This window comes from Triturus cristatus, chromosome 8 (assembly GCF_964204655.1).
Source record: "Triturus cristatus chromosome 8, aTriCri1.1, whole genome shotgun sequence".
Classification (NCBI taxonomy): Eukaryota; Metazoa; Chordata; class Amphibia; order Caudata; family Salamandridae; genus Triturus; species Triturus cristatus.
The window spans coordinates 1,042,841,282-1,042,866,776 of NC_140591.1; positions in this window are offsets into that span (position 1 = coordinate 1,042,841,282).

Genomic DNA, 25,495 nt, shown 5'->3' on the forward strand with positions numbered 1-25,495 from the left:
TTCTGGAGCCAGTGCTGGGATTGAATGGGGGTGTTGTGCACTTCTAAAATTTCTTTGGAAGTTACCACCACAACAAAAACATTTTGAGAATAAGTACAGGAGCTTTGACCTCTTGAGTGACACTGCGTGGACTTGTAGCCAGGCGCTGCTAGCTCTACAGACTGCACCTTGCCAGAAGGAACTGCTAGGCTGCCAGGAAGAACCGGCATTAAACTTACCTGCCTATTGTGCTGACATGTGACCAGCTGGGCTACAAGAAGGGCTGCCATTTGCCACAAGGAACCTGATGTTGTGGCATTCTGCCTTCATTCCTGTTCGAGTGTCGTAAGTGATCTCCAATTTGCATTAGAGGGTCATCAAAAGTTGCATCAGAACACCTCTGCAGTGGGACTCTTGAGGTTTGCCAGTCCAGCAGCAGTGTGACTTACTGCAGGAGCCGTGCTGAAGTGCTACCAGTCTTGCCACCTTATTTGCATTGCCAGGGCATGGTGAGTGCAGTTGGAGGCTCTGTGGTGTTGTCTCCCCACACCCGGTGAACCCGGGTCCAGAAGTGAATGGTAATTGCCATGCACATACTTCTTTCTTTTTACTTCAGCGCCGGTTGAGCCTGGCTGCCCGTCAGGACATGCTGCTCCAGGAAAGGGTGGGGCTCCTGAGTACCACCTGCTTTCCCTGCCACTTATCCAGCGAGAGAGAGAGCCTTCATGACAGCAGGGGAAATCCCAGAAGGAGGGTCGGGAACAGAGTTGAGAAACGCACTGACACAAGTGAGTGGGTGGGGCCTGGTGAAGACTAGTGTTAAAGGCCTCCACGTCGGCCCAGAGGCATATTGTGCTGCACTCTGGCAGCTCAGGAGTCTGCCGCTGTATGCAAGGCCATCCCTAATCAAGGAGTCCCTGAAAGCCTGCCAAAGTTACTCCAGTTCCCTGAGATCTACTGCGTGTGAGTGGGGTCTGGGAGTGGAAGTGGTATAGCTGTCCCCATGCTCCCCATGGTGACTCTGGCGACTCTTTCTGGTTTTACCCACATTGTGAGTTTGAACAGTAATGGAGGGCTCCGGACTCAAGAGAACTTGGCAGTGTAATGTTCCTGAGTGGGCCCGGTAGCGGCTTGCCCCAGCCCTGCATTTTGGCTTTCCGATACCTGGTGTTGGCACAGGGAGTAGCAGTACGATTGGCCCCAGAGGACTCCGGACCAGCCACGTTTGGGGGCTTTGTGGTTTCCGCTTTCTGGAGAGTGAAGACTCCAGAGCAACACTGCCTGAGGTGACTTCCTCTTGGGAGCTCATTGTAATAACTTTCTCATTGGCAGTAGGCATGCAGGTGCTGTTGTGCCCTGTATCTTTGTGTTTATTACCATATAATGTTTAAGAGCTCAGGAGTGCTGCCATATGTTTCTGCTGCATTTCATGCTCATATATGGTGTATGTCATATCATACCTTAAACTGGTTAGGCTACAAAGGACTATGGGCCTCATGTAGGAAGCCAAATACCGGTCGGTAACGGCCGAAATTCGGTAAATATCCCGTTACCGACCAGTATTTAGGCATTTGCGATGTAGGTGGCAGATTTTCTGGATTCGGTATTTACCGATTCGGAAATTAAGAAATCGGTAAAATACCGATTCGGTAAATACCGAATCCAGAAATGCTATGTAGGGGGCACTCAAGTGAGTGCATCATTGGTGTCTGGATTCGTTATTTACCACCAACTACTGGTTGATGGTAAATGACGAATACCTTTCAAAAAGCATTTTTGTGCTATTTGAAAAGTGCAATGTGGCAGACATACATGCCCTTAGGGCATGTATGTGCGCCACATGTGCACACATGCACGAATCAGGGGTGCAACAGGGTGTCAATGTGACACCCTGCCACCCATGATAATGCCTCCCCTATTACCGATTCAGTATTTACCGAATCGGTAATGGTAACTGGCTTCCCATTCTTTCCTATGGGCCTCCAGGCCCATAGGAATGAATGGGAAGGGATGCATTATTACCGATTCGGTAAATACCGATTCTTAAATACCAATATTTACCGAATCGATAATAATTACCGATTGGTTACCTACATTATATTTACCGATTCATAAATACCGAATCGGTAAAATTCGGTATTTATGAATCGGGAAATGTGATGCTACCTACATATGGCCCTAAATCATGTGTCTGCATAAATATGTACAGTAATGTTTTCATAATGTTTGCAACATATCAGTTGTTCTCTCATTGCCCGCATTGGGAAGTTATGACAATTGCCTAGTTGGCAAAGTAATCACTGTTTTATGATATTTTTGTCTATGGCATATGTAGAATACCCTTTATATTTTTTTTATAACATTGTGTGGAGTCTCTTTCTTGGTGAGTTAATTGTGTCACTGGTGCGAGTGTGTTGTGCAAATGCTTTGCATATTGTCTCTGGGATAAGCCTGACTACTCAAGCCAAGCCACCATGGTGGAGAGTAGGGGCTATCTTGGTTGTGTAAATCCTTTACCCTGATTAGTATGGTGTGTTCTGCCTGGCTTAGGTGCATACTCTAGCCAATCAGAAACCCCATTTCTAACACATGATATCTTACAGTGGCTCGCGCTAACTCTCTGAAATTTAATAGGGATAAGACCGAGGTCATAAACTTCTTTTTCCAGCCATGTTAATAGATTCTGCTCTTTTTGCTTTGGTCTAATGAGGACACTTTGCCCAATGTCACCTTCATTACCAACTTGCTTCCACCCCCTTATGAGGAAAAGTACTTTTCCTAGCAGATTGGACTACTGTAATGCCTTAGTTTTAGGTGTTCCAGGTTATCATATTTAACGCCTAGAACTCTCATCGGCTACAGCCTCCAGCTTCATTCCACTGAAGATTTTTTATTTCATAAAAGTTCACAAGGTCAGAACGTAGAGATCTTCAATGTGACTTCACACAGTGGCTTCTCAATGAAGATGCTCTGACCTCGAACACCGCCTGCAGCCTTCCCAGCAGAACTTTACCTTCTTAGAACTTTTCCCTAAGTCCAAAGGTAAGGGCTCACCGGTCCCAATCCACTCTTTCTATCCAGCCTGCACTCCATCACGGTTGGCAATATTTTGTGACTTTGACCCAGTCTTGCGGAACTAGATATCCACGGTTGACGCTTTGATCCTTTAGGTACAAGATTTTCCCAAAAAGTTTACAAATTGACTACTTTAGTCTACTGGTTGGATTTTTGTCATTTTGGTGTCAAACAATTTATTAAATCTTACTCTAATTTTTTTAAACTGGTGTGGGATTAAATTGTGTTGCATTTTCTCATTATTACTGTTTGTGTGCTGCATAAAAATAATGTATACATTACATCTAAGTGAAGACTGGATGCTTTTGTTCTAAGCTACCAAATAGTTAAGCACAGGATAATTTAGTGATTTGTGTAGTTCACCCTGACAGGCATTGTGGCTGTTGCTTGAAGAAGCGTCACCTCCCTTCCCCCAGCCAACAACTGAATTTCTCACAAATTGTGACTCTGTGGCACTGCTGCCTTGTTAATAGAGTCTCTAAATGTTTATGCTTTTACAGCACCTGTGTTATCACAAAATAATGGATATATTTGTCACATAATATGCCATCTTCTACATAAACGTTTGCATTCAACTGTCAATATTTCTGAGGAGACAAAAAGGTGCTGAAAATTAGGCCCATAGAATGCAGTGCAGTACCAGATCAAATGGAAAAGGTAACTGGTAACATTATACATGTTAATTAGGTGGTGACGGCTAGGCCATGAGATCAAGGGTTTCTGTTGGTGAAACCACATCAACTTATGCCATCAGAAACTATGTGATTCTCCCACAGAGGGGTTGATTCCGAACCGGGTCGGACATCTCTCTGAGAGCTGTTCGTAGCCTTACCTTACAACCGACTCGTACCCGGAGCCGGTCCGTCCGGGCAATGAAATACGATGCTCATAACTAACAAAAATCCGACCGACACGTAGCCTGTGATTCAAGCTTCATTCTCCGTCCGAGCCATACCTCCGAACGCTGAACCGAGTATGATGCGCAAATCATACACACCAGACGGGTCGCCACGTACGGCACGTCACAGCATCCGGAAAAGAAGCGAATCAGGTACGATTCACGCCAGCACTCAATCCACGGCTATGAGATGGACCAGCTTGCAACGGGTACGAGACGGAGCAACAAGCAGAGTGTACGAGAAGAACACATCATGAATCCCATCGCGCAGGTCATACCAGTACTGTACATCTATGACCGGATCAGGAACCGACACGGACGGCTCAAACGGTAAGTTAGACACCCACCACACAAACAAATGACACGTACCCGCAAAATATCACACACACACAGGGGATCCATATCCTGGCCGCTAGCAACAGGCCACCATAGGGGTTGTATGGCCAGAACCACTACCACCCCCACTCATAGGGCTTATGTTGCCCATCACTACTGCCATCCCCACTCATAGGGCTTATGTTGCCCATCACTACTGCCACCCCCACTCATAGGGGACCTGTTGCCCAGCACTCCTTCCACCCCCACTCATAGGGGCCTGTTGCCCAGCACTCCTGCCACCCCCACTCATAGGGCTTATGTTGCCCATCACTACTGCCACCCCCACTCATAGGGCTTATGTTACCCAGCACTACTGCCTCCCCCACTCATAGGGCTTATGTTGCCCATTACTACTGCAACCCCCACTCATAGGGCTTCTGTTGCCCATCACTACTGCCACCCCCACTCATAGGGGACCTGTTGCACAGCACTCCTGCCACCAGCACTACTGCCACCCCCACTCATAGGGCTTATGTTGCCCATCACCCCTGCCACCCCCACCCATAGGATGGGTGATGCACCACACATCCATCATACACCAACATTAGGTATGTCAGCAAAATACATCCCCCTAACATCATGACAACAGTGTGCAGTCTGTGACAAATGCCCACAACAGTGATTATGACTTCGAACATACAATGTAACTACCATCACATGTGTGACCAAAAACTGAGTGTGGCCTACACAAGGCAAGCATCACTATAGCACTGTGTCAATGTAAAAATAACAGCCCCTCACTGTGTAGAACAAATGTTAAGTGTGTAGTTCCAAACTGCAGCAAATGTTGAGCATTGTGGTGATGGGGTCTAAAACCCCCCTCATCACAGTGACCAACAGGTAAGTGTTATGATGGTCAAAGCTGCAAATGCCAAACAGCATGTATGATTCCTGGTCCCAACACATGTAACACTTTTGGTGCAAAGTAGTGGTTGTGTTCCATACCCACAGAGATGTGGTGAGGCTAACAGTGCTGTGAAAACCTAACATACTCTCAGACATGTGCAGACAAGCACCACCCATGGGGGCTGACAATGCATTCAGTGTACAATGATACAAAAGCAGAAGTGACCATCACAAAGCATACATACATCTTGAAAATAGATACACAAATAAAAACAACCTGCGTAGACTGTAGGTGTCAGGTCACAAACTCCCATTCCATGCCAGCAATGGGACCTAACAACCAGGATGAATGTGCAGAATTATGTGATACGACTCACAGGGACTGCAGGGTAAATCACAAAACCAACATCCAGACAATGGCCCAAAACAGCAATACCAATGCACTGGTGCAGATGCACAAACACAAACAGTCAACCTCACACTGCACATCTGACACAACATGTGTGTGTGTGTGTGTGTCAGTATCCCCAGGCAACTACACAACACATGAGGGGGGCTGAACCGCAATGAGGCAGATGTGGACACAGTGCCATACAAAAGTAAACCATCAATGGTCCCCCTTAGTGGGCAATCAGGCATTGTGAGATGAGAGGGAGCACAACAGACACATGTGACACAAGCTGGAATGAACAGCAACTAACACAGCAAGAGACTGACAAACAACAGCACTACCCCCAGGGACCAGACATTGGGGTGACACAAGCATGCATGACACGTCCACTGTGCTGACAAAGGTAGATGTTGTACAAACTGTGAAACCCAGACATGTGTCCTATGCCACAAACGTACATCACACCTACACAAACACAAATCACTCAGCATTGCCCGTCATCCATGGACAAACGGGAGCTAGGGGCCCATCCATACAAACATTTACATCAGTCCACCCTCAACACCACACACCCTGAACTGCACCAATGTGCATCTGTGAAGCCCACATGGACAGGTTTCATTGCACATGCACCCATGACAAACACAGGAATGTTGGGAGGAACTAAGGTGCACAGACTCATCACACAAGGACAGTTTACAACCCTGGTGAATGACAGACATACTGCACAGTATGTGGTACATGACCATGACGTCAAAGCTCACGTAACCTTCCGAATACCTGCCACAGTCCCAGGACAATGCAGAAGCCAAGGCGAACCACAAGGCACACATGCTGAAACCTTCAAACATTGCAGCCCTGAACCAGACAAGTGGGGGCAGTCACACACACATGCACATGTCTCAATCACTGAAAGGTACCAACTAGGGACAACTACATGATATTGCGAACAAACAAGTGCCTTGTGGACCCCTGACTGTGTCCCATCTGCTTCTGACCACATCATCACCACTCAGAACTATCAAATCCCAATGATGAAGCACCAATTAACAGTAGTGTGTCATGCATCCCCACATCTGGTAGCCCATGGCAAAGTTGTGGGATGAACACAGTACAACTCAGCAAGCATCAACAACAGGAACATATCAAGGAAACACTGCCTGTGTATGAAAAGGGATGTGGACACACACACACATGCTCACACAACACACACCATGGGCCCAGGCAATGTCACGGAACAACACACTTACTTGAGGGGACTCAACTCCTGTGGTAGCTCAGCTGTGCCAAACATAGCCACAGCTGGTCTCAGTAATGTCAGCAGAACACTTGTTCATTCAGCCATCAGTTACCACACAATGAAGGCTCTTGTCACAACACCTTGGGTACGGGAGTCTCCCTTAAGTCATCTGCACATACTCAATACATATGTGCAGCAAGTTGCACAGAGGACCCAGTTGCTCCTACACCAATGATGCCCACACTTACATGTCCAGTGGAGATGCGCCCCCAGTCAGGGAAATAGACAAATTGGACAATGGGAAGCACATCATATGTGCATGTGTGCAAGCCACAGATGTGACCATGCAAATTAAATGTTTACAGAGATGTCCACAAAGTTAATCATGACACACCCATTTAGCTGCAAAGGATAGATATGGATAGCGACCAGAATAGGATACATATCTCATGGACCACATGGAGTACCTCACATCAACACCTCAGTATTCAACATTGGAAATCCAGCATTACAACTGCAAGGTCATGCTAAACATCATCAACATAATGTACAGCTAAATCAAATTCACAAGGATAAAGAAAAATGCTTCATTCAGCAATTTTAAAAAGTAAAGTCCTTTCAAAACAAAGGCGAATGGCCAGTCCATATCCAAATTGCAAAACGTTAACTTGAGTGACAACTGTCACACGTTGCTTGCCTGCACTGATAAGTACAGGGGACATCCCCTCGGAGCGGCATACATGGGGGCAGGCCAGGCACCCCAGGGATAGGATCAGGGCACAGCAGAAGGAGGCAGTGAAGGGGTGGTGGATGCAGGAAAGTGACTGGCAACTGCAGTGGAGCTGACTGAAGTAGTGGGTGCAGTCACAACTGTGGGGCACAAGTCAGATGGGGTGGGTGCCGGCAGTGGGCGGGTCAGATGGAGTGGACTTGGTCCCCACTGCAGTGCTCAAGTCAGACGGGGTGGTCGTGGACTCCACTGCAGTGCCTAACTCAATGGGAGCGGAATGGGGTTCAGGTCAGGTCGGCAGGACAGAGGGGGGACATGGTCCCCACATCAGTGGCACAAACTGTCTGACCGGGGTTGGAAGAGCATATGGTAGGGGGAGGGCCTCAGAATTTTGGGGATGGTGTATCTGTGGGTGGGGGAACCTGGGGCAAGGTGTGGTGGGGGAACCTGTGGAGTGGGGGCCTGGGGGATGGAGGACGGAGACTTTGTTGTGGAGCTGCGGGGTGGGGGTGGAGTCTTGCTCTTCTGGGGGGACTTGGGGGTGGGGGCCTCAGTCTGACTACACCTGGGGGAGGGTGTCTGGGTGTGAGGGGCACTCCCCTCTGTGTGTGGAGACTTCCTCTTCCCCTTGTAAGCTGGATTTGCTGGGTCGGTGGGGAAGAGGCCAAGGTCACAGAGGAAGAGCTTCTGTGGAGCTGGGGTTGCAGGTGAGGCAAGGGAAGGGGGCAGGGAGGGAGAGGTATCGGAGGACTGCGGAGTGGTTGCGGATGACTGTGTGTGTGTCTGCAAACCATCCCCTGTGAGTGTGGTATCAGTCTCCTGCGTTTGCTTGTGTGCACGTCTAGCCCTTGGTTTGGGTGTTTGTGTGCTGCCCGTGTCTGTGAGTTTGTGAGAATGTGCAGGTGTGTGTGTGCTTGGGACAGGTAGGGTGCTAGGAATCGTGGGTGGCGCAGGGGTAGGAGGGGTGCGGGACTGTTGGAGGAGAAACACTGCTACCGTCAGGGAAGAGGCCACGGACTGATTGGTCCTGTGTAGGGCAGACATGCCCGATGAAATGCCCTCCATGAACGACACCAGTTGTGTCAACAGACTGGTGTGTGCATGGAGGACACTCAGCATTGATGTCTGCCCTACATGGATCTGTTGAAGCAAGTCCACAGTCTCCTCACTCAAGGCAGCAGGGGACACAGGGGCAGGGGGTGCGGTGCCTGGCACAAAGGAGACATGCTCCTGAACACGGGAGCCTCCACGGACCTCTGGGATGGGAGCCGATGGGAGGGTGGTGATGGTGGTGGGGGCGGTGACGGGGACTGCCTCACTAGCTGGGGTTTGGTGGCTGCTGACACCCGCCTCCACAAGGGTGTCATCCTCAGAGCTGCTGTGACCCTTAGCTGGGGTGGATGTTGCTGAGGACTCCTCGGTGTGGCTCCACTCACCCTCCGTGCCACTGGGTCCCTCCGACTCCTCACCCTCTGTCCCAGTCAGGCTCTGTGGCTCCTCCTATTCCGTGGAGCTGTCCCCTCCTGTGGCCGTGAATGTATCTGGATAGAATTAGCAAAAAAGAGAACAACAGCAGTCACCTGCACTGACTGCACACACCACAGTGAGTACATCACATCACAGGGCAAGCCCTGGCATCATCAGCTGAACACTGCTCAAAGTACTCACACTGTTTAGAATAAGCCAATTGTCAGTCTCACCATCAACCATGGCACTCATATCCCTCCTGGACTTGCACCCATATGTCTGTTGCATGTAGCATGCTATTACCCCAATGTGCCGACATGCACCAGCTACACATTTGTTGAACATGCAAGTGAACATGTAGGAGTATGTCACTATACACACATCACATCTCTTGCTACTGACTCAGTACAGGTGTCAGGATGAAGGGATGGGCCGAGTCTCATTTCACATGCTTGTGATGCATGCCAGCAACACACACTATGATGTTCTCATGTCCTGATAGTTAATGCCACAATGGTGTGCATGGAGCACATTTGAACACAATGCAGGATCACTCGTAGCAAGTTAAATACCATAGCTCATGGGTAAAACAAACTCTGCAGCTGATAAGTGCACTTGCCCATCCCCTGCAAACAACATATCCCAGACCCAGAAGACCCCACATCATACAAAACAGACATATGAGTCTCTGCGAACACAACTCCCTGTACATTAGCACATCACAGTCTGCTGTGCATGTAAAACAGCTGCCTGAAGTGCACACACAGTTGCATACACCATTGTGCACTGTCAAGTGATCACACACCTATATGTAACACAGGTATTGTCTCTCATAGTCACATCTCAGATGACCTGCTGACCCGCAAACTCATGAACACCACAGTTGTATGGAAAGGAAGCCATACCACAATGACACAGAGGCAGACACCTGAAGGCACATGTCACTAAGCACAACCTGTAAGTTGATACACAGGAGTGGGATTACAGAGTGTTTCTAAATGCCCTTGAGTAGGCATGACTGCCCAGGTCTACGTGAAACAGTGTTTAGCCCTGGACAGTAGTCAGGTGGCTAAGCAAGTGTGACACACTTGATATACATACTCCTGAGGCACACAAATTGGAGTCCCCTGCTGCATGTGTTTGTTTGAAATACCCCAGCCACATATGGCGAGTCAGACCAGCAATTGTAACACATATCAAGGGCACACACAGATCACATGTCAGATCTCAGGCATTTTGTAAACAATTGACCCACCCGTGAAACACACAACAGAGTCACGGTAACAGATGCTGTCCGAAGCCTGAATCATAGCTGACTGCAGGGACACAGTGCCCTAGTGACACAAGCAACAGACCTTAGGGTCCACACCTGTGGATCAGATGAGGAGGGTACATCACACAATTGAGGGACCTGAATATTGGACTACAAGACCTACGTAATGTGGAAGTGTGACCAGGCCAAAAGACTGCAATGAGCATGTCAGACATAGTACACAGATTAGACATGGACTTATCCCCTCCTTGCTGCTGTCTGGCCTTCAGCTGCCCATCCAGGTCCGGGAAGACCACCGCCAGGATCCTGAGCATGTGGGGGGTCAGGGTCCGGTGTCTGCCACTCCTGCGAGGAGGCGACAGTTTCAGCTGGACCCTTGCGATCCTCCGGGTCCAGCCCGAAGGTCCTGCCATCTCTTCTGGCAGTTGCAGATTCGGAGCTTGTAGACCCCCACCAATCGAACTGCCCAGGCGATGGTCAGCCATATCACCTGCTTCTGGTGGGCATCAACCTGTGAGGATGACAAAGTTAGAAGTCCATTAACACACATGGCCCATATTTGTGCTGCACACAGTTGGATATACATGTCGTCATCACAAAGGAAAATGAGTTATACAGGTAGTGCACCCATGGGAAAGGACAAATGCCATGCGTGTCTGACATGTTAACAATGCCTGGGAAGTTTATGCTTGCACAAATGCACTTTAGCTGCAGAACACCTTTTCATTACATGTACCTACACTCTTTGGGGTAGGAAAGTACTCAGTGAGTTTGCTTGCCACTGGTGTACACACTGCTAGTACTGCTAGTCAGATAGCATGCACAATTAGGAAGGCAGTGGACTGCACACTCACCTGCTACCCTGGTTTCCCATACAACTTGCTGTACTGTGGAAGTAGCCCATCCAGCAGGGCCTGGTTCTCCTCCTCAGTGAAGGCTGGGGCCCTCTCCAGAGTACGTGCCATAGCAGTAGCCAGAGGATGCAGAGACAGCAGCAGTGGTAGCAGGGATGTGGTCCAGTAGCACGTATTGTAGGCAAGTGAGCTCCCTGGGGGCCAGCCAGCCTTATATCTGTGTGCAGAGGCAGAATATGTGCCATGTGTCCCACGTGATAGGTCCAACATGGTTGCATTCTATGAATCTGGCCAATCCATGGAAATGTACGACTCGCACATGTCTTCTGCATCGTTCAAATCTTCACCTTCATAAAACTCTAGGAATTGCAACATTGTTGTAGGCATCCAACTGAATTTCCAGCGCACGACTCGTACAAGTTTTGAATCTGTATCCGTCTCCATGACAGTCCAGAGCCAATGGGTGCGCCGGTTGAAAATACGCATGCACCCGTCTCCATACGATTCAATGGCCAAGGCGTACGCCGATCTCGGACCATGCCTGCCCGACATGTATGCATGATAGTCACCCGCATCGGACCTCATTGCAGTCAATGGCTAAGCGTACGCACGGCTCGGTCCTGAACGGTGCAATGCGTACGCATAGTCACCCGCATCGGACCTCATTGCAGCCAATGGCTAAGCGTACGCATGGCTCGGTCCTGAACTGTGCAATGCGTACGCATATTCACGCGCGTCGGACCTCATTGCAGTCAATGGTTAAGCACATGAACGGCTCGGTCCTGAACTGTGCAATGCGTACGCATAGTCACCCGCATCGGACCTCATTGCAGTCAATGGCTAAGCGTACGCACAGCTCGGTCCTGAACTGTGCAATGCATACGCATAGTCACCTGCGTCGGACCTCATTGGTGTCACTATTTGATGGCTTCAACACACAATTACTTGCCAGGGACTCAGGTGCACACCTACCACACTACAGCATTGGCCACACAGTGTCCCATGGCATGTAAGGCTGCATTCCCTGGGTGTTTGTGTGGTCACATCTGTTTTGTTGGCTGGTACTTTGTGCAGCCACTCCCAGGCTGTGCACGTGTTCATGGGGACAGAATCCTTGGTGTGTCGTGCACATTGCCACTGTGATGTGCAACTGTACAGTTATGGGCATGAGTCATGGACACAGTTTCATGTTGGATATGTTTAGGACATGTCACATACACCCTAAGTCCTGGGGGTGATGGTATGTACGTCACAGTGAGAGCTATAGCCACAATTCTGATGTACACCCACAGTCTGTGTGCATGTTGTGTCTCAGATGTGGCTGATCAAATGTGCCCAATGGGAGACAGTCTCCACATCCATGTGGTTTGTGCATCAACATTGATGTTGTGTGTGTGTCTACGAGACGTGCATGTAGGGCCTGCAGAGACAACAGTGGCCACAACCTGTGGGACTCACGGTTGCCTTGTGGCGTGTACATGATAGACCATGTCACGCCAGTGTCCATGTGGCAATACATGGACCCTGGCTATCTGCATGACAAAGATCTGTGATGCCTGGGAGACATCAGGCCTCATGTGTCACTGTGGTGTGTGTTTGTAATGTCACAGCAGTACATAGGTAAAGTGACACAGCCCAATGATGGGCCATTGCACTACATGGGACTTATGTGGACATGTGGACTTGAGATGTGAGGTGATGGGCATGTAGGTGACATATGTGTCCATGCCCAACAGCACACACCTCAGTACATTGTGTATTGTCATGATGTATCATGTGATATTTTGCTTGGTCATAGCCACATGGGTGGATGAATCGACAATCTTCCTTTGTGCATCTCTGTTCTGCAGGGCACCAGCTGTCCATAGACTGTTCCCAGACCTTGAAACCATGCAGGAACGCGACTGCATCCGACGGTACCGCTTCACCAGGTCACTGATTGAGGAGTTGGCGGAGCAGTTGGCGCCACATCTGCTACCTGGCCGGACATACCCTACAGCACTGACCCCAGAGGTGAAGGTGATGGCAGCCCTACACTTCTTTGCTACTGGTACCTTCCAGTACACTGTGACTACTGCTGGTGGTATGTCACAAACTATGTTCAGTCGTGTGCTACGCGATGTCTTGGACGGGATGTTGCATTTCCTTGACCTGTACATCAAGTTTCCTAGCCCAGGTCAACTCACTGAAATAAAGGATGCCTTTTATACACTAGGGAGGATGCCGAACGTCATTGGATCTATTGATGGTATACATGTGGCCCTGATACCACCACAGGCACATGAGCAGGCATACCAGAACAGGAAACAGTTCCACTCCATCAATGCTTTGGTAGTATGTCTTGCAGACATGTGTATCACATATGTGTGTGCACGTTTCCCCGGTTCTGCGCACAATGCCTACATCATGAGGAGTAGTCGCATTGCAACGCTGATGTCACAGATGCCAGACCAGCGTGCTTGGCTTGGCGGTGTGTACTGACTGTTTACCATTGTGTGTGTTTGGCAATGTTGTATTCCACCCTCCTTCAAAACTCTGCTAATTGTTCAATTGTTTGTGTGTAGGTGACTCCAGATACCCCAACATGCCGTGGTTGCTGACACCCCTCAGGAACCCTGTGTCACCAGCTGAGATGCACTACAATGAGGCACATGGTCGGAGCAGGAGGATGATTGAGCGGACATTTGGTCTCCTGAAAAGCCGCTTCCGCTGCCTGGACATGACAGCAGGGGCCCTCTGATATGAGCCTGCAAATGTGTGCAAAATAATCCTTGTATGCTGCATGCTACACAACATGAGAGTGTGGAAGAAGTTGTCTCTCATCCAGGATGATGATGACCTACCTCCGCCACCTGTGGAGGATCCAGGCCTGGGCCATGATGCCAGTGATGATAATGATGAGGGTGACGTCCGCACACAGCTCATCAACAACTTCTTCACCTGAATGTGAGTTTACAGGGCTGTTATGTCAATGTATTGAGTTAACCAGAAATGTGTTGTGGCTGCTCTGTTGTGCTGTGCTTTTCACTGTGTCTTGTGTCTGTCCTTACCAGGGTACTTTGCTTGTTGTTTGGTCAACACTGACCCCCAACACCTAGAATCCAACACCTGTGTGGAAGTTATCAATTCCCATCAAGTGATGTGCCACACACCCCTGGACTTCAATTCTCTGACACTTTGTGACTGTGTGTCCACTGTAACGTACAATTACCTTGCAACTATTGTGGAATAAACATGTTGCTGATGTGTAATGAACCTGTGCTACGCTTTGTTAGGTGCGTTGTCTGTCTTCCCACATCTAACTGACATTTGCTTACCTCATCTGTAGAGTTGTTACCACTGACTGTGGATAGGTGTTGTGTCTGTGCATACCAATGTATTTCAGGTCAATATCATTGTATGGGATGAGTTACATGGACATGGTGAGTATGTGTTGTGGTGCCATAGTGGTGTGTCTCCCTCACATGTGTCACATCACCATGACTCACATAACGGTGGTCACATTGTTGTAGTATTTGGCATGCACTGTGTTGTTTAGAAGATCAACATCTCCATGACACATGACAAGTTGGAATCCCAACAGAGGCAAGTATGGTGTACTGGTGAGTTTATTTACAAACATGTGTGAGGATAGTGCACAGGATGGTGGGTGCTGTATATTGGGTTTTGAATCCAAAGTTCACAGTAGAGTTGGTAGTGTTGGTAGCTGAAATGTCCAGAGTAAAGTCCACAGTCATCTGCTACATTGGACCAACATGAACCCTCCATGTCATGTAGGCGAGTTGTGTCAGATACGACAAGGTAAACGGGTTGCACACAAAGAACATTGTCCATAGCAGATTTAGAGGCCCTGGGGGATGTGCAGGGACAGCTGTGTCTCACTTGTCCTTCTTTGGACGACCCCTCTTCTTCTTGAGGGGGGATCCTCAGGTGCAGGCGTCTGCAGTGCAGAGGACTCTCCGTCAGAGTCATCCTCCCTCCCTGTGGCACTGGCAGATGGTGTGGCAACAGATGTTGTGGCCACATAGGGAGGTGTGGACATGTTTGTGCTGATCTGGCGGAGGCATAGGAGTATGACTCGATGCACCGCAGTAAGTGCATCCCACTGTGCCTCCATGCGGGCAATGTGGGCAGCCTGCTCCTGTTGAATGTCCTTGAGGATCCCCACTACCTGGCCAAATCCTCCGGTGCCATCCTGGTATGCATCTATGATGCGTGCCAGTTGGGGGTCATCATGCAGTCCAGACCCCTCTGCAAGGCGCGCCCTCTGCCTCCCATCCCTCCCAGCACCCCTATCCACATGGGCAGGACCTGCAGCGGCACGCACAGGTGACACTGGGACCCCTTGGGTGTTGTTGCTGGTGGTGTTGTCTGTAGCTTCCTGGGGGTCCTGTGTCGCTGTGCTGTCGGTGTTCTGTGGCCTTGGTCTGTCCGTGTTGGCAGCGGTGCCCTGTCTGTTTCCAGATACTGGAGGCGTGGGTACAGGGGGTGCAGATGTTGGTACTGCTAGTGCTGCATGATGACTCACATCGGAGGTGCCAGGTTGTTCGTCGTCATCCGAAGAGGACAGAGATGGATCCACACCAGAGAGTTGAGGGTCCACCAGAGTCTGGGACAGGGATTCCTCTTCATTTGGTGCTGTGTCCCCAGCAACACCTGTGTTTGGAAGAGAGACACAATGTAAGTTAGGTTTCTACAGGCATCAATGGTTCACTTACATGACATTTCTACTGTATGTCTGGATGCCTGCCTGTACACTGCTTGGTCCAGGGTTGTCACGGACAGAGATTGATATTGTTGTTGCACATTGTCCAGCCAAAATGAAACATTTCAATGTGCATGTCGAAGTGTGTGCATCCCCAGCTCATGTATAGATTTGTCTGCACATGACCATTACTACTCAAGGGCCATCACGTTGTGTGTCATCCCTATACACATGTGAGCTTTAACAAGGACATACGTGCTATTCCACTGAGGATATCTTGTAAGATTGGGGCATGTGTGGTAGCAGATTTTGCAAAGTCTTTGTGTGACACATTGGTGTATTGGTACGACATGGTCACAGTCCGGTATGCCTGTAACCTCTTTGGAGGAAGTGTGTTTTTTACAGTGTTCCAAGTTCCCATCCCATTTCATACAAGTGATGATGTCACCATCGTTAATGAGTCTGGTGCTGAGTTTTGTACGTGCATATGGGATTTTACTTGTCAATGTTCTCCATGGTGACATGGATTGAGCAAGGTAGCACTCTGGCTTTTCAATGCTCATGACAGTGAGGGCTGGTGGTGTGTGTGTTGCAGTTTGGCTGCTCTGAGTAGCATGTCTCCTCCAATGCAGTCCAGGTTAGGCCTTGTGTCTACAGTGTCCATGTCAGTGAGTGGTGTGTTGTGTGAAGGATGCATATGTTTCAGCACGATGTAGGAGTGGAATGCAGCTCACAACAGAACCGAGTGTGAATGAGACCATGCTATGGTGTCGGCTATATTGGTGTGTCCATTCCATTCACTGTCAGATGTCCCCTGTCAATGATGTATATGTGAGTTCCTGTGTGTTTTGTGCAATGTACCATATATGGCTCTCAACACTTGTTATCTGCAAGACACACCACCCCAGCCCGGGAATGGGGCACCCCTGGACACTGCATCCCCAGAAAATGAGTTTGAACATATGGTCGCAATGGCTGTGTGTGTGACCATGTCTTGTTTGGCCAGTGCATATGTGTGATTGTCAGCCACATCATTTCTCAGGCCCACGTGTCAGACATCTTTCCCGGGCATCATCTTTGTGAGTCACTGGTACCACATGTGCAATGTTTAGCTTAGAAGGTGTGTGTATGGCCAGCATCGGTGTTATTTGTTTACAAGTCAGGGCCTCCTTCTCCCCCAGGCCAGTTAACCCATCATGAAGCGTGCCAACATTGCAGTGGGTGCAGGTTAACTTTCAGGATGTCAGTCAGTGCAGTCCTGTTGTTTGTTGTTGCCCAGTTCCCAGCATGGCCTTGTGCTCCCCACAACAGAGCCCAGTGTCAGACATATTGTCAGTCCATTCCCACTCCCTGTGAGGCGAGCATGGTTCAGTGTGAGCTTGCTGGGCCATGTGGGTGGGTGGGGAATGTCTGTGACTGCAACTCCCACCATGCTCTTGGCTACACCCCCCTTCCCAGCATGCCCATACTTCCTTCCTTTTGACTCTGCTTCCCTGTGAGGGGGTGTGACAGCAATGGCAAGATGGCTGACTTTGCAGTCCTGGTGTTTGTTGTAGTCCAGTTCCCAGCATGGCCTTGTGCTCCCCACAACAGAGCCCAGTGTCAGACATCTTGTCAGTCCATTCCCACTCCCTGTGAGGCGAGCATGGTTCAGTGTGAGCTTGATAGGCCATGTGGGTGGGTGGGGAATGTCTGTAACTGCAACTCCCATCATTCTCTTGGCTGCACCCCCCTTCCCAGCATGCCCATACTTCATTCCTTTTGACTCTGCTTCCCTGTGAGGGGGTGTGACAGCAATGGCAAGATGGCTGACTGTGAAGTCCCTGTGTTTGTTTGGCTACAAGTCCAAAGAGAGCCCCTGTGCTTCACACAGCAGCACACAGTACGGTGTATCATTGGGTGATATTTCACTATGGTGTGAGTCAATGCATTCTACCCGGTGAGTTGTGTGGAGTTTGTGTTGAGGGGTGTGTGTGTCTCCACATGCTGGTAAGTATGGTCAGAGCTGTCACTCCGCCTTCCCAACCGGCCAGACATCCCACCATGAAACGTGCTTCCATTGGAGGGCATGCAAGTTGTCTTTCAGGATGTCAGTCAGCGGTGTCCTGCTTCTGATTGGCGCACAACCCCTACCAAGGCCTTGTGCTCCACACAGCAGAACCCAGTGTCAGCCATCTTGTCATTCATTTTCCACTCCCTGTGATGTGGGCATGGTTCAGAGAGGTCTTGATGGGCCAATTTGGAAGGGGGAGCATTATCTGTGACTACGAACCCCATCATGCTTTTGGATACACTCACTTCACCTGCATACCCAATATTCCTTCCTGTCAGTCAGCTGCACTGTGAGGTAGTGTGTTTGTGGTGGCAAACTGTCTGATAGTGTTTATTTGGCTTTATGCCACTGCCTTGCTCTATTTGTTTGTAGGTTGGTACATGTCATGACACAGTTCCAAGTCACTATGAGATGGCAGGTATTGTGTTTGTCTGACTAGCAAACACATCTTGGGATGATTATCTATTGGTTACTGTGGCTTTGCTAATGGTGCATGGTTTCACTGTCCCCTTGCCACACAATATTGAGTATGCTGGTTGTGTACTCACCAGGCTCTGGTATGTCTGCTAGACCATGGATGCTCTCTGGTGGTAGGATGTCCTGCACCTTCTCCTCCCAGGTCCTGAAGTATACTGGTTTGGCAGGAGGGCCACCGCCAGTGCGCTGACTCAAGGCGTGATCTTTCGCGATGAGTTTCTTGACCCTCCTGCGCACGTCATACCCCCTGTTCTGGATATTGTCCTTTGTGCGCAACGTTGGTGCTTGTGCGTTCACCTTGTCCACAATCCTCGCCCACATCTTTGTTTTCTGTGACATGGGGGTCCTTTGGACCAATGTACCAAACAAATGTGGCTCTACGCTGATGATCTCGTCTACCACCACTTCTAACTCACTATCTGTGAATTTTGGATTCTTCTTTGGGGACATGGTGATGGGTGGTGGTGGTGAGTGATGTGTGTGTGAGGGTGCAAGTGAGGGTGGGTTAGTGTTGGTTTTGCTAGCAGTTTGTGTGGGTGCTTTTGGTGAGGTCCTAATGGTGTGAAAGTTGTGTGATGGGTGAGTTGTGAGTGTGTCTGTGGTTGCTGTGTGATGGTGTTTTCTGCTGGCTGTTGTCTCCTATTTGCAAAGGATCATGGTAGTGATTGATGTCCTTTATATAGGTGCAGTTGTGAGTGTGTCTTTGTTCCAGGTTTTTTAAAAATATTTATTGACTTTGTCATTGCTTGTTTGGTCCTTTTATGTATTTTTTCCTTTGGGTTTTCTAGGCATGAAGAAGGCGTTGCTTCTGACCGAGACGGACGCGGATGTTGGCTCGTGCGGACTTCTCCGGGCCGTTCACGCTGACTTTCTTCTGTGTTTCATACGCGTCGGTCGCGGAGATCTTTATTGCTTGAGGTCCCTCTTTTCTGTGCGTGTCGGTCATGCGGCTTGGGCTCCGTGCGAGTCGGTCGGGGTTTACATGCATTGCATCGTACAGTGCGGATCGGACATCGCAGGTACGTGTCGGTCGGGTTCATTCCTGGTACGTGTCGGTCGGTGCAAATCGCGTTGGTTTTCCGGGCGAATCACTGTTTTCCCTACGGCTCGGTCGTACGGCTTGTATTCCGTACATGTCAGTTGTAATTCACACGTGTTGCATCGTAATGCACAGGTCGTACGGCGCCGTCCGAGTCGGTATGTCTCCGTTCCGGGTCCGTGTCGGTCAGCACATTTTGCAGCCGGAATCGGAATCGGCCGCAGAGAAGGGAAACTATGAGGTTGGTGGATCAGGCATATAATGTTTTGGCAGATGCCCAGCATGCAACATTTCTAAATGAGGCATTTTGGCTGTTGTCTAAAGCTGGAAACATCACATTTTAATACTTCACAATATTCAAACAGATTGTAAAGAATATTTATTCTTTGTCATGAGAATGTTTTCTTTAACTGTAGATGGATTTTTTTGCTAATTTCATCAGTGTCTGACATTAAATCAAACATTATTTACATCACTTTGTTGTTTTTTACAGTTAACATCAGAAGTGAGATAGATGTGCCCAGATGTTAATCCAATGATCACTGTGAAACAGGACTCAACCTGCACCTCACTGATGAGGCCTAAATCAGCAAAAACCTTTCTAAGTTTGCTCCACCCTCATCAGATGACTACATAAAATAGGCATCCAAGGACCTGCCCTCAACTGACTCTGCGCCTACCTTACAAGAAAACACAGAGTCAGCCTGCTTCCCTACAAGTCAGAAACCAAGAACCTCATTTGTTGTGCCCCCCACGGATCATCTCTCAGCCCAACTTTGTTCCACATCAACAGGACCCCACTCAATTGATGCTCTACCTGGTGGACAAGACCTCAGCAACAAAAAGCATGTTCGCTACCTGCATGGCCGCTGTGACCACCTGGAGGAGATCTAACTCCCTCACCAAGGACCCCATCACCACCATTAAAGCCAACCTCCATGAAGGAATGAAGGCCGTTGCCGACTGGATGAAGATCAGCCGCCTGAAGCTGAACTCGGACAAGATGGAGGTCCTCATCCTCGGCTCCAAACCTTCAGCCTGGGACAACGCCTGGTGGCCGACAGCACTGGGGACAGCCCCGACACTCACAGACCACGCACGCAACCTAGGAATCATCCTCGACTCAACGCTCTCAATGACCAAGCAAGTCAATGCCATCTCCTCCTCCTGCTTCAACACCCTCTGCATGCTCCGCAAGATCTATAAATGGATCCCAACAGATCCAAGAAAGACAGTCACCCAGGCCCTTGTCAGCAGCAGACTCGACTACGGAAACGCCCTATACGTGGGAGCCCCGACCAAGCTCATCAAATGACCACAATGCATCCAAAACGCCTCGGCATGACTGATCCTCGACGTACCATGCCACAGCCACATCACCCCCCACCTGAAAAACCTGCACTGGCTCCCCATCATCAAGAGGATATCCTTCAAGCTCCTCATCCACGCACGCAAGGCACTCCAAAAGACCGGCCCTGCCTACCTCAACAGACGTCTATCCTTCTACATCCCCAACCACCAGCTATGCTCCGCCGACCTCTCACTAGCCACCGTCCCATGCATCTGAAGAACTACCACCGGCGGGAGATCCTTCTCCCACCTCTCCGCCAAAATATGGAACACCCTCCCACTGAGCCTACGACAGACCCAAGACCTGCTGACCTTCAGGAGAACACTCAAGACCTGGCTGTTCGATCAGTAGTGCCCCCCCCAGCGCCTTGAGACCCTCGCGGGTATGTAGTGCGCTTTACAAATAACTGATTGATTGATTGATTGAACTGCCTAAAGCTCAACACAGACAAGCCTGAATGCTGATATTTGGAACAAAGTCCTCTGGGAAACCACCTGGGGTCAGTTGACCTCAGCCCCACACCGGTCCCCACTGCCCATGTGAGAAACCTAGGAATCATTCTCAATCACAAACTCAACATTGCAGCCCAGGTAAATTCATTGACCTCCACCTGCCTCCACATCAAGAGGATACTGTAGAACATCTACAAGTGGCTACAAGAGAACACTATGGCAATACACTCTGTTCAGGAACACTTCAAACAGCTCCTGAACAGACTCCACACCATCCAAAATGCTGCAGTAAGACGTGTCCTCAAGCTACCCACCACACTCACATCTTTCCTCACCTCAAAGAGCTTCACTGGCTCCCCATTCACATACGCACTTAAGTCAAACTACTAACACACACATTCAAAGCATTACAGAACATAGGCCTGCCTATCTCAAAATCTGCATAGACTTCCACCACCCCTCCATTCACATCCAATCTGCCACATTCTCACTAGCACAGGTACCCCACATACACAAGAACAGAACTGGACATTACACCTTCTGTCACATCTCCTCCAAATCCTGGAACGATGTACCACAGCACATCAGGGCCTACTCATTGATTCTTTAGTTCCGAAGAAGCTGAAGACCTAAATCATTGAGTAAACTCCCTTCAGGACCTCACAGTCTACATACCTGTGAAACAGCAGGATACCCTCATGGGTAATTAGTGTGCTATACAAATAGGCATAACAAAACTTATATTCCCTTTTGGGAGGAATTTGTTTGGACAGTTTGTCCTGGGCTGTTTCTTTTGGAAGGGGATCAAGGCTGATTTGAATATAGACAGTCTCGGTCTTGAGTGTCACGGTCAGAGAAAATACGTGGAATTTGAATGTGACCCCAAGTGATAACCAGTGGTTGAGATTAATTCAAGCATTAATTCTGTCACTTTCTTGTTGATTGCAGTTGATGCCCTAAGGGCGATGGCATGCACAGATGTGGGTCCCCTGCTCAATTTGCTATTGGACTCAAGTTATCCTTCACTGATGAATTCTAAATAGGTAAAAACCAGTTCAGGGTTTCTTGTGTTTTTTTATGGATGGATCAAGGATGAAGACTGATTTGCATATGGCTGGTATCTATCTACAGTGGTACTATGAGTGATAAACAATGTACATAAACACTCTGAACAGATTCACCAAAGGCTGAAATTAATTATTTGCAACACTTTTTTGCTGCTTGCAATTCTTGTTGATGACACAGTGTCACCACAACAGTTATTTTAAGAGAGAAGAAAGAATTAAGACGAATCCCATTTATTTTCCATCTCGTTTTGTGTGCAATAGTCTTGGAACCAAAAGTGTCCCAGTATGAGATCTAAAATAAATATGCGGTGCACACTGTTACTATACAATTAAATGGAAAGGGGTTACCCTAAAACAATTTAGGGCCTCATTATGAGTCTGCCACTAAAATGGGATTGTACTTACCTCCCCTTCTACAGGCAATTACAAGTATGAGCTTAGAGTAAGATTACACATTGTATTGTATTTCAGCATTTGCACAGCACTTCACACCCCTAATGAGGCCTTAAAGTGTTGTGATTCTTATTATTTCCTTAGCCCTTTTAGGAGCTGTGTGATTAAAAGCGTTTTGAATCTAGAATAACCAACGTTGCGTGAGGTACGCGAGTTGGGAAGACATGTTCCAAACATAAAGAGGGCGGGCGCACATGGCCTCACATCCCAGCACTCAGTTCCAAACATGTTGCAGCCAATGATGCATGCCATGGTTGTTGTGAAGTGTTGCAGAGTTTGTGAGGAAACAAAGCCTTGTAGAATAATATTGCTGGTTAATTTCCCACAAACGATTCCACTTTTTCTGAAAAGGGTACATTGTGACCAGAAAGCGTGGTGATGCCAGTTGTGGTGCTACCAGCTACAGTAATACAGCCCAACAATAACACATGTGATAACACGTGTTATCACTTCCAGCGGTTATTATCACTGAAAAAAAGTAGCACTACAAGTTGCCACTTATTCGGAGTGCTTCATGGGAAGATGAACCAAGCACAATGTTGCACTCTACGAGAATCAAGGAGTGGTACCTATTTTCTGTGCTTGAATATTTGAACTGTCAGGACTCCATCTTTTTGTGTAATATACACATGCTGCTTTTCTTTGGAAGGCAGAGACAAACAACACTGGTAAAATTGACATCCATCCTTCCATTCAAGGCAAGATCATTAGTTGCTGTCGAACATTTCGAATAGGGTTTGCTGAAGGTGTGTAATATTTTTCTCAAGAGGGCTTTTTACTCTGCAAAGCATGCAAGCACATTTTGGAGTATTAAATACATAATGTCATAGAACGAGCTGCATAAACTACCATTAACATTCACTCTTATATTAATTGTCCTTACTGCATAATCAGTGAACAGAGCAAATTTGTTTGGGCTTGCATTACCGTATTATTCTGCTGGTCAGTTATTGCTCAAAGTAAAGCCGATGTGCGAAAACACAGGTGTGTAGTTGATTCATTATTAAAAACAATGGGGAAGTATAAATACCTAACTTAAAAATATAGGGTCAGAGTCACAAAAGGACTTCACACTCATGGAGGAGGCCCTGCAGTTGTGACTACATGTATCCTGCATCACATGAAGCACAAGCTTTATAAAAATTGTGGCTTAGAGATACTAGGAGCTAGAAAACAAAGCTGATGGGAACTGTATTCTCTTGAATTAGTTGTGCAAGTGGAGATTAACTTCCCCATTTAAAAGCTCCACAGACTCTGGGCATGTTTCCTGCTAAATGACGATGAACATTGTGCACTAGTAGAATAGCAGCACTACAATTTACCCACAAAAGGGACTTTTTGAAAATCAAACAGGAATTGCACAAGGATCAAAATTCGGAATAATGGGATATCTGCTGCTATCCCCCGATAATTCTTCCCTAAAAAATTTGAAAGGTCCAAATTGCCGACATTTAGTAGGGGTGATAGGGGAGGAGTTTCCTGATACATGCGGATTTAAGTGCTAAATTCTGTAAGCACTGATGATATTTATAGCTCCTAAAGGATCACTATTTAAACAAGTCAGCTGCATCAAATTTATGGCAGTCATCCAATTTATCTCTCTCTCTGTAGACCACAAGCATCTACTAAAGCTAAATTGCATGAAAAGGTTTAATCATTGGTTACATTGTTCATTTGTATTCAAAGGGAAAGAATGCACACCACAGTAGCTTTAATAGAAAATAAAAGTGGATGTCATTCGAAAACAACTCATGTTTTAATTTTTGTCTTTGAAGTGTACTTAATATATTATGTAGAGAACAAGTGAGCAATCTTAACATGCACACTGGTGCATGCCTTGAGATAGGTCTCCTCTGGATGACAATTTAAATAGGCATATTACCAGTTTTGAACTGGACAAGAAGGAATAGGCATGTTGGGAAAAGGAATCATTAAAGCAGTTACAATTATTTCCCCAGGGTAGTTTACACTGGCAGGATATAGTATGTTGAGAATAGTATGTTAAGAAACAAGAATGGAATACTCCACCAGGTGTTAGTATGTGTCGAATGAAGGACTGGTCAAAAAAAGGTCACTCACATGGTGTTTTTTCATGAGAGAACGTGTTTTTTGCCATTATATGGTTTGTTGTATTGTTGCAATGTTAGATTTGTTTTGATGTGTACATTTGAATTCGTCTTCTAAAAAAAGTTTTGCCCTTCATAAAGACATGCAATAATGTTGTATAAAAAACTTTGGAGCAAACATAGAAGAAAAGTGAACTAAATCACAAGGCCTAATAGAAATTAGATTATTGGTCTCTTTGTTTTGAGTAAGTAAAACAAAAATTTGACAACTAGATACTTTGTCAGTTTATAAAGTTAAAGGAGGTCCAATCTCGTTTGCATCAAGTGCCCAACCCTTTCTTCATTATCAACTTTCTAAAAGTGGCTTTTACAAAAGTGCAATTTAAATGTAACCTTTAGTATGAAAGAGGTTTTTCCATTACAATTCGAAAAAACACCAAACATGGACTGCTCCCATTTGGAAATTACAGCTTATTAGAGCTCTATTACAAGTCTGGCGTTCCACTGACCACCAGACTTGCGGGCACACAGCGGTGGAGGTTTTCCGACTGTACTATTACAATTAGGTGGGTCGGACCGCCATTGCCCCGCTGCAGCTGCCAGAGATTGCCGATCCCTAGTGGTGCTGCAACAGTCAGAAGGCCTCAATATGCTTAGTGGGAATGCGGCGATCCCGCCAAGCATATTACGGGTTTCCTCTC